Below are 10,529 nucleotides of genomic sequence, written 5' to 3'. Positions count from 1 at the left end.
TCCGCCACCACATTCTCGCTGCCCTTCTTGTCCTTGATCTCTAAGTCAAATTCCTGAAGCAACAGGATCCATCGAATTAATCTGGGCTTGGCCTCCTTCTTGATCATCAGATATCTCAAGGCTGCATGGTCAGAGTAAACAATTACTTTAGAGTGCAATAAATAAGAACGAAACTTATCTAAAGCAAAGACTACAGCCAAGAGTTCTTTTTTAGTGGTGGAGTAGTTGAGCTGGGCGTCGTTGAGGGTCCGAGAAGCATAGTAAATAGCATAGGGCTTTTTATCCTTCCTCTGGCCCAACACAGCTCCAACAGCATAGTCTGATGCATCACACATAAGCTCGAAGGGTAGACTCCAATCCGGAGGGCATATGATGGGGGCCGTGGTCAACAACTCCTTGAGCTTTTCAAACGCCTTCTTGCAATCCTCATTGAACACAAAGGGCACGTCCTTTTGCAATAGGGCACACATAGGTCTCGCCACCTTGGAGAAGTCTTTGATGAACCGCCTATAAAATCCTGCATGGCCAAGAAAAGGGCGTATCTCCCTCACAGTTGTGGGGAGGGTAAGTGACGTACAAGATCAACCTTAGCCTTATCTACCTCAATGCCCCTATTAGATATTATGTGTCCTAACACTATTCCTTGTGTCACCATGAAGTGACACTTCTCCCAATTCAGCACAAGGTTAGTTTCTACACACCTCTCAAGTATCAATCCTAGATTCTCTAAACAAGTATCAAAATCTTTACCAAAGACACTAAAGTCGTCCATAAAGACTTCAATAATATTTTCAATGTATTCTGAGAAAATGGAAAGCATACATCTTTGGAAAGTACCTGGTGCGTTGCATAAGCCGAAGGGCATGCGCCTATAAGCAAAGGTCCCAAAGGGGCATGTGAAGGTCGTCTTCTCCTGATCCTCGTGGGCTATGCAGATCTGGTTGTACCCACTATATCCGTCCAAGAAGCAATAGTAGGAATGGCCCGCTAAGCGCTCCAACGTCTGGTCAATAAAAGGCAAGGGCATATGATCCTTCCTTGTTGTGGCATTCAGCTTCCGGTAGTCGATACATACCCTGTGACTGATGTCGCTTTTATCGAGCGACCAATTTAACCCTGAAATGTCATTAGTAGTATAAAGTAAATAGGGATCGTTCTATTCCGGGGATTGAGGGTACACCTGTCATTATCAAACAATTAAACAATTAAAATTAAAACAAAGTATAATATTTACAAAAATAAAACAAAATATATACATATTTACGAAAAAGGGGGATTTTTGATTTTGGTTTTCTATTTTCGAAAATAAAAGCTAACTAAATAATTAAAAACGCAAAAACATAAAAATATAAATGGAATGTAAGAACAAAGATCAAAGTCGAAACTCATGATTAAAATTGATTCAAGTTCATCATTGTTCATCATAGTCATGCAAGAGGAGTTGATCATGTGAAACGTTCAAAAGCAAACAATTTCCCATATTTTACTTTCAATGCTAATTAACCTAAGTGAAAGCACCTAGATTAATTCTATCAAACATGCAATCAAGCCCTAGAAAGCTAGTCAATCATGTCATGTTTAACGCAATAAACACCTAGAAAGGCTATCAACTCAAATGTGCAACTTAGTATGAAAAAGTCCACCTAATTGCAATCTTCTTTGATTAAATTCGGTTTTTGTACAAAACCTTTACTACTTATCGATTCAAGAACACAAAACCAAAAAGTTGATTCATGTTCTCAAATTCGTAGCAACATTCATATAAAAACCCTAAATGTTTCGAACCATTCAAGATAAACATACAAAAGATTTCTATCATGCAAATTTAATCAAACACTCACACAAAAGCAACCATAAATCGCAATATATGAATCTGAAAATTAACAATTCATCATAAAATTTCAGAAAACAATACTTGTTCATACATATGTGTCAACTAAGGCAAAACCAACGAAAATACAAAGCAAAGGTACAAGGAGAATCGGATTACACCGTGATGAAGATGAGATGAATGAAGTGATGATGTGGTCTCTTGAATTTCGAAAGCAATCTTCAAGGTGGAGGGTGGATGGTGTGCACGGCTTGTCTTCTTCTTCCTTGGCCTTGCTTGCACTTCGTGGTTGCCCTAGAGGATGGAGAAGAACACGGCTAGGCTAGAGAGATTTCTGAATTATTTTCTCAAAGTATAAACGCAAAAGTGTGGAAAATTCGGAACCCTTGACGTTGAGAGAAGAGAGGAATATATAGGGGACGGCTTCTAGGTCTTCAATCCGTCCACAACCCTAGCAAAGCTCACGGCAATCTCTTGCTTCCTCCACATAATTTTCTCCAATGATTTCGTGCCACATAAGCCCTATGAGGTGGTGCAACCAATCACAAAATTCCAATATAAATTCCCTAAATAATCTTGCCGAAATATATATAGATATTTTCTGATTTCCTTCACCAATTTCGGCAACAATATACTTAGAGAATAAAGGGGGACGAACCTAGACTCCTTTGAGAGCTTTTTGTGTTCAACACATATTCTCTTTCCTTTAAAAGCTCCCTAAGAAATCTCCACGAAATCTCTTTATTTTTTTCTGATTTTTCCTCACGGCAAAACCCTTGTTTTTCTCTTCATTATCTTTTGCCGAATTCCCTAGGGTTTGCACGGCATCCCCTTGTTTTCCTCTTGGCTTGGACGGCTAGGTCTTCTAGGGTTTTATCTCTTGATTTATTTCCATAAAAATAACCCTAGAAAATCTCCATAGAAAATCTTCTTTATTTTCTGATTTTTGGACGCCTCTTCCTTGTTTCTCTCATGCAATTTCACGGCAAACATATCTTTAGGGCTAGGGTTTGCGTCACAAACCCTAGTGTCATGGGCTTTGATGGGCCATTATCCAATTTGCCGAAAATCCAAGGAGTTCTTGGGCCTCGTTGCTTCATCTTCAAGCCTTCTCATTTTCCAACGCAAAACACATTATTTTTCCATTTCTTTTTCATGGTTGCGTTGGAAACTTGCTAGGGAAACCTTCCTCCATTTCGTAGGATTTCCTGGTTGGACTAGGAAAGCTTGTTTCTTCATTTCTGCTCAAATGTGTGGGCCATTTTCTCTCATGTTCGTTCGTCTTGATGTTCGCAAGCTCCTCTTTCCATTCGTGCGTTCATTTCCACTTTCTAGCTCGGAGGTCCTGAAAATAGAAACTATACTTAAAATAGAAACTTTCTAAAAAATGAAAATAGAAACTTACTAAAAATGAAAAATAGAAACTTTCCAGAAATGAGAAATGAAAAATGAGAAATGAGAAATGAGAAATGAAAAATGAAGACAAAAATGGAAACTTTCTACAATAAGGAACTTTCCCAATCAAAGAATGGAAACTTTCCCAAACAGGGATTTTTCAAGGAAATGGCGCAGAAAAGTGTAGGGAAATGCAGTTAAAACGTCGCATTAAAATGCTCCTATCAAATTCCCCCACACTTAGCTTTTGCTAGTCCCTTAGCAAAATCAAACTAAGACACACACTAAGACTCAACGAAAATTTAAAGACTTGACAAAAACAATGACTCTATTGCCCTTCAACTATTTGTCTCAGCAATCTCTTACTTTCATAACACCAAGATTAGCACTTAACCAAAATTCAATGTTAGGCATTCGAGAGTTAATTAAAACACATAACTTACATATACACAAGTAGGATTTGGTTGAAACAATGGTGATGGTTTCTGTTAAGCATGTTTCAAACAAGTATGATTCAACTCCTCACAAGTTATATCCACTCTTTCTTCTATCAGATCATGGCAATGCTTAAAAGCTTATACACTCAAGTATATGTGAAAGATAGCAAGTGTATCACATAATGCAAGAAACGAAAGCACATGTATAATTTTCTTTTAAAGATCTCATGAAAGATATCAACTACTTGCACAGATGGACCTAAGCCATAGGTTCAACTCTTGTAACTCATCTCCACATCAAGGGCTGTCCCATCTTAAGGATCAAGAAGGTCTTCTTAAAGGTTGTAATGGGGCCAAGGCTCAAGGTTTTAAGAAATGAAGGGTAAGGATTTATCAAAGTGTCCTAAAAACCTAGCAGAGCACATGTAGATGTAGAGACCTCAAGAAATCCACCAAGGCATTGCAAAAACGTCACTTTCCCTAGAGGTAACATAAAAGGGGCCTAATGTCTTCATGTTGGGCCCAATCTTCATTGTAAACTTCCCTTGAACTATAGTGAATGGACAAAGGCCAAATTTTTCTGTAGTGGGCCTTCAGTTCAACGTAAACTCCAAAATCACCAAGTATGGGGGACTAAAATCCATAAACATTTTTCTTTCTTTTCTTTTTAGCCGTATACATTTTTTTTTTCTTTTTTTTTTTTTTTTTTTTTCTTTTTCTCGGCTTTTTCATATATTTTTCTTTTATGGACAAGTCTACCCCCACACTTTAACTTTCACCTCTTCTCAATTTTCATCCTTAGCACCAAACCCACGAAGTATGTCTCAAAAGATAGCTCCACTAAGTTCTTAGAACAAAGGGTAGGGTTTTAACTATACTAAGCTTCATGGTTAAGGGTTTTAAGGGTGATGAATGAAAAGGCTTAATGTAGGCTCAAAGGGGCTTATCTAGGGGAGTCCCACGACGGGCACAAATGGGGACACAAGTTTATATGGCAATGGTGGTAATTCCTAGGATACCTCTATCCCTTCCAGAATCAGGGCCATGTATTGACAAACGTCTCAACAAGCACAAGAGTGAATTCTAGCATTCTCTAGTCCATCAAACTTAATCTATGGCAAGCAATCAATCAAATGAAGAATAATGAGATCATCAAAATATCGCCAAGAAAATAAGAATATATTTTTCATTTCACTCCAAGAAAAAGGGACATGGCTCAATTATCTCACATGGGCTTATATGAATCAAAACTCATCCTAACATGCTCATATTCTGTACCAAAGTTTTCGAATCCATATCCACTACAAGGCACACATTTTTCATATATCTCAATTAACCAAAGAATACCATGTTTAAAAATCATCTCAATCTTGTGATCCTCTTTTAGTCATGATTTTAGAGATATAGAATCATCCTAGACAGTTGAAAGGGCATCCTAAGACTCAAAACAAAAACAAAAGCAACGAAAATTTTTAAATTTTTGACATTTTTTTTTTTTTTTTTGTATTTTTCAATATATGACTCAAGATAAAAGTGTAAATCCCTTCCCCCACACTTAAATATTGCATTGTCCTCAATGTAATCAATAAAAAGCATGCAATGAAACACTTAAGCATATAGGGATGAAATTTACGAAAATGACTACCAACATAAAGAAAAATTGGAGAAGTAAAAGGGAGAGATAAAACAAATCTGCGTTGATGACTCCTCCACAGCTACTTCAGAATTGGGTTGCCTCCCAAGCAGCGCTTAATGTTTATAGTCTTTCAGCCTAGACTTGTACCTCCATTTAATCCTCAGGGTTTGGAACGTTTTGGAGGGGTACATCCTCCACTTCATGTTCCACAAATGCCTCATAGTAAGGCTTCAAGCGATGGCCATTCACTTTGAACTCGTTGCTTGTATGTTCACTCTTTATCTGCACAGCTCCATGAGGAAACACATGAGTGATAACAAAAGGTCCAATCCAACGAGAACGAAGCTTACCTGGGAAGAGTTTGAGACGAGAATGGAAGAGAAGAACTTTTTGACCCACAACAAAAGTCTTTCTTCGAATCATTTTGTCATGGAATGCCTTAGTCTTATCCTTGTAAATTTTAGCACTTTCAAAGGCATCATTCCTTATCTCCTCTAACTCTTGCAATTGCAACTTCCTATGAAGCCCAGCTGCATCCATATCCATGTTGAACTGCTTCACAGCCCACCAAGCTTTGTGCTCCAACTCCACAGGTAAATGGCAAGGTTTGCCATAGATAATTCGATATGGTGACATACCTATGGGAGTTTTGTATGCAGTTCTGTAGGCCCACAAAGCATCCTCTAGACGCAAGGACCAGTCCTTCCTGTTGGGGTTCACAGTCTTCTCCAATATCCCCTTAATCTGACGATTAGAGACCTCAGCCTGCCCACTAGTTTGTGGGTGATAAGGTGTAGAAACCTTATGTGTGACATCATATCTCTTCAAGAGAGCCTCAATCGTCCGATTGCAAAAATGGGATCCTCCATCACTAATGAGAACTCTAGGCATTCCAAACCTGCTAAAGATGTTAGACTTGATAAAATCTGCAACAACCTTAGAGTCATTAGTTCTAGTGGCCTTTGCTTCCACCCATTTGGAAACATAGTCCACTGCAAGTAAGATATAGAGAAACCCAAAAGATGAAGGGAAAGGTCCCATGAAATCTATACCCCAGACATCAAATATTTCAACAGTTATTATATTGGACAATGGCATTTGATCTCTAGGACCTCGATTTCCTGTTCTTTGGCACTTATCACAAGTTAAACAATAGGCATGTGCATCCCTAAATAATGTTGGCCAATAGAACCCAGACTCTAGCACCTTAAACGCAGTCTTCTTAGACCCAAAGTGTCCCCCACATGCTTTAGAGTGGCAAAAAGAAAGTATAGCATTATGTTCATGTTCAGGCACACATCTCCTAATCAATTGATCAGAGCAATACTTCCACAAATAAGGTTCATCCCAAACATATTGCTTAACAGTTTTCTTAAGCCTATCCTTATGAGCACGTGACATGGTATCAGGAATCTTTCTAGACACAATATAATTCACAATGTCTGCATACCATGGTTCACTTACCTGGATTCCAAAGAGTTGTTCATCTGGAAACGTCTCCACCAGAGGGAGACGGTCTTCTGCATGCACTAAGCGACTCAAGTGGTCAGCTACCACGTTCTCACTACCCTTCTTGTCCTTGATTTCCACGTCGAATTCTTGCAAGAGTAGGATCCATCTGATGAGCCTTGGTTTCGCCTCCTTCTTGGTCATCAAGTATTTCAAAGCTGCATGGTCAGTAAAGATAGTAACTTTGGTACCAAGTAAGTAAGAGCGAAACTTCTCAAGGGCAAAGACAACTGCAAGGAGCTCTTTCTCTGTGGTGGAGTAATTCATTTGTGCATCATTGAGAGTCCTTGAGGCGTAGTAGATGGCATAGGGCAGCTTGTCCTTCCTTTGCCCTAAAACAGCTCCAACTGCATAGTCAGAGGCATCACACATTAACTCAAAGGGCAAGGACCAGTCTGGAGGTAACATGATGGGGGCAGATGTCAACAACTCCTTAAGCTTGTCAAAAGCTTCTTGACACTCCTTGTCAAAGTGGAAGGGCACATCCTTCTGGAGTAGTTGACATAAGGGTCTCGAAATCTGAGAGAAGTCCTTGATGAACCTCCTATAAAAACCTGCATGGCCAAGGAAAGAACGAATCTCTCTCACAGAAGTGGGAGAGGGTAAGTGACGCACAATATCAACCTTGGCTTTATCAACCTCTATACCCCTAGCAGAGACAATATGTCCTAGAACTATTCCTTGCTTAACCATAAAATGACATTTTTCCCAGTTTAAGACAAGGTTAGTTTCCATGCATCGTTTCAGAATTATTTCCAGATTATTAAGACAATCATCAAAATTCTTTCCAAAAACTGAAAAGTCATCCATGAATACCTCTATGATTTTCTCAATATAATCTGAAAAGATACTTACCATACATCTCTGAAACGTACCTGGAGCGTTGCAAAGTCCGAAGGGCATACGTCTATAGGCAAATGTTCCAAAGGGGCAAGTGAAGGTTGTCTTCTCTTGATCTTCATTTGCAATTGCAATCTGGTTGTAACCAGAGTATCCATCCAGGAAGCAGTAGTAGTCATGTCCAGCTAGGCGCTCAAGCATCTGGTCAATGAATGGCAGAGGAAAGTGGTCTTTCCTTGTGGTTGCGTTGAGCCTCCTATAGTCAATGCACACTCTGTGGCCTGTGACTGTCCTTTGGGGCACCAGTTCGTTATCAGCATTCTTTACCACAGTGATCCCAGACTTCTTGGGCACGACCTGAACTGGGGAGACCCACTTGGAGTCTGAAATAGGGTAGATCACCCCACAATCAAGGAGTTTGATAACCTCCTTCTTCACTACTTCCATCATTGGAGGGTTGAGACGACGTTGAGCCTCTCTAGTGGGTTTAGACCCCTCCTCTAGAAGTATCCTGTGGACGCAAGTTGTAGGGCTGATTCCCTTGATATCCGCCAATGTCCATCCTATGGCGGTCTTGTGTTGCTTCAACATTTCCACCAACTTCTCTTCTTGTGGAGTTGTTAGTGCAGAGGACACAATCACTGGCAAGGTTTCCTTGTCCCCTAAGTAGACATACTTCAAATGGTCTGGAAGAGGTTTTAGCTCAAGTTCTGGGGCCTGGACCACTGAAGGTAATGTCTTGTTAGTGGATAACTGAATGGACAAAGGAGAAACAGACTTACCTATAAAGGGTGATGCCTCAAGGAAGGAGACGTTTTCAATGATTTTATCCTCACAAGTGTCTTTCAACTTGTCCTCTGAGATGGTGACGCCTTCCTTTGTATAGCCTACCCCACTCTCAAGGGTAGTGACTAGGGTATCCTCATGCATAACATCAAACATTTTCTGCGCAAGTTCATCTAAAATGTCAGCAGAAAAACAATCATTAACCTCTAGGGGATACCTCATGGCTTCAAAGATGTTAAAGCCAATAATGTCACCATCGAACTCCATTGTAAGAGAGCCTTCATACACATCAATCTTCGTCCTAGCTGTCCTTAAGAAAGGACGTCCCAAAAGCAATGGAGTGGAACTTACAGGGGAGTCCTCCATTTCCAATACATAAAAATCAGCTGGGAAGATAAGATGGTTAACCTGTACAAGCACATCCTCCAACAAACCTCTAGGGTATGCATTGGATCTGTCAGCTAACTGAATGATAACATTGTCAGATTTAAGTTCCCCTAGACCTAGGGTTTCATAAACAGAGTAGGGCATAACATTAACAGATGCACCTAGGTCTAGCATGGCATTCTTAAATCTAGAGTTACCAATAGTACAAGGAATGGTAAAGCTTCCAGGATCCTTACACTTTGGAGGGATCTTCCTCTGAATTAGGGCAGAGACATTCTCACTTACCTTTACCACCTCCTTTTCACGGTTTACTCTCCTAGTAGTGCAAAGCTCTTTGAGGAACTTGGCATACTTAGGGACTTGCTTGATGGCCTCTAGGAGGGGTAGGTTTACTTGCACCTTCTTGAAAGTTTCCAAGATAGCTTGGTCACTTTCATCCTTCTTAGATTGGGCGAACCTGCGTGGGAAGGGCATGCAAGAAGAAGAAGGATTAGCAATAACCGAATTCGATAAGTAAGAATTATTACCTTTGATTTCCGGTTTTGCCTTTAAAGATGAGGATGCCTTGGTCTCTTCTTTTGACGTTGCAGGGTCCTTCTCAATACCCAACTTGGTGGGTTCTTGGTCTTCCTCAATCTCTATGCTCATTTGGACCTTCTTGGGTTGCTTGGGTGGATCCACCAATGGTCTTCCACTCCTCGTAGTCACAACTGATGCATTCTCCACATTACCCTTAGGGTTAGGTATTGTGCCACTAGGAAGCTTCCCAGTCTCATGAATCTTGCTCATGAAGTCCACAACTTGGCCCATCTGTTTCTTAAGATCTGCAATATCCTTAGTGTGGGTCTGTTGTCCTTGAATCAAAGCTTGAGTAGAGTTTGTCAAGGCCTGGGTGGAACTAGTCAAGGCTTCCAACGTTTTGTCATAGTGAGACATTGAAGGTCCTGAGTTCTGTTGAGGAGGGGGCATGTAGGGCCTTTGAAAAGATGATCCTTGGAATGAAGGCCCTTGAGGACGTTGGAAGTTCCCACCAAGAGGATTCTGAACGTTATCATTGTTAGTCCACTTGAAGTTGGGATGGTCCCTCCATCCTGGGTTGTACGTATTGGAGTAAGGGTCATGTCTAGGACGTTGAGGTCCTCCTTGGTATCCTCCTTGATATCCTCCAATAGCATTTGCAGATTCCCATCCTCCATTCTCATTAAGTTGAGGGCACTGATCTGTAACATGCCCTTGCATAGAGCATACCCCACAAGCTATTGTTGCACTTGGTCCCTTGGAACTTACCACTTGGTTCATGAGTAGAGTAAGCTTATTCAGTTGGTCCTCAATTGCAGTATTCTTGCTCATCTCATGCACCCTACGAGTAGAGTGTCCTACCCCCTCGTATTGTTGAGAGTTCAAGGCACGATTAGCTATCAGCTCCTTCCCAACTGTAGGGGACTTATCCACAAAAGCTCCTCCAGCTGCAGCATCCAACATTTGCCTTTCCAAGGGTAAAAGTCCTTCATAGAAACATGTGAGTAGGGTCTCATCCTTCATCTGATGTTGAGGACATTGTGCAAGTAAGGAATTGAACCTCTCATAGTAAGCAGCATAGGACTCATCATGGGCTTGCTCTATTCCACTGAGCTTCTTTCTAAGTGTGATGACCTTAGAAGCTGGGAAGTATTTCTCCAAGAAGGCCTTTCTCATTGTCTCCCATGAA

This window comes from Rosa chinensis, chromosome 7 (assembly GCF_002994745.2).
Source record: "Rosa chinensis cultivar Old Blush chromosome 7, RchiOBHm-V2, whole genome shotgun sequence".
In the NCBI taxonomy this organism is placed as follows: Eukaryota; Viridiplantae; Streptophyta; class Magnoliopsida; order Rosales; family Rosaceae; genus Rosa; species Rosa chinensis.
This window is presented reverse-complemented; position numbering follows the sequence as displayed.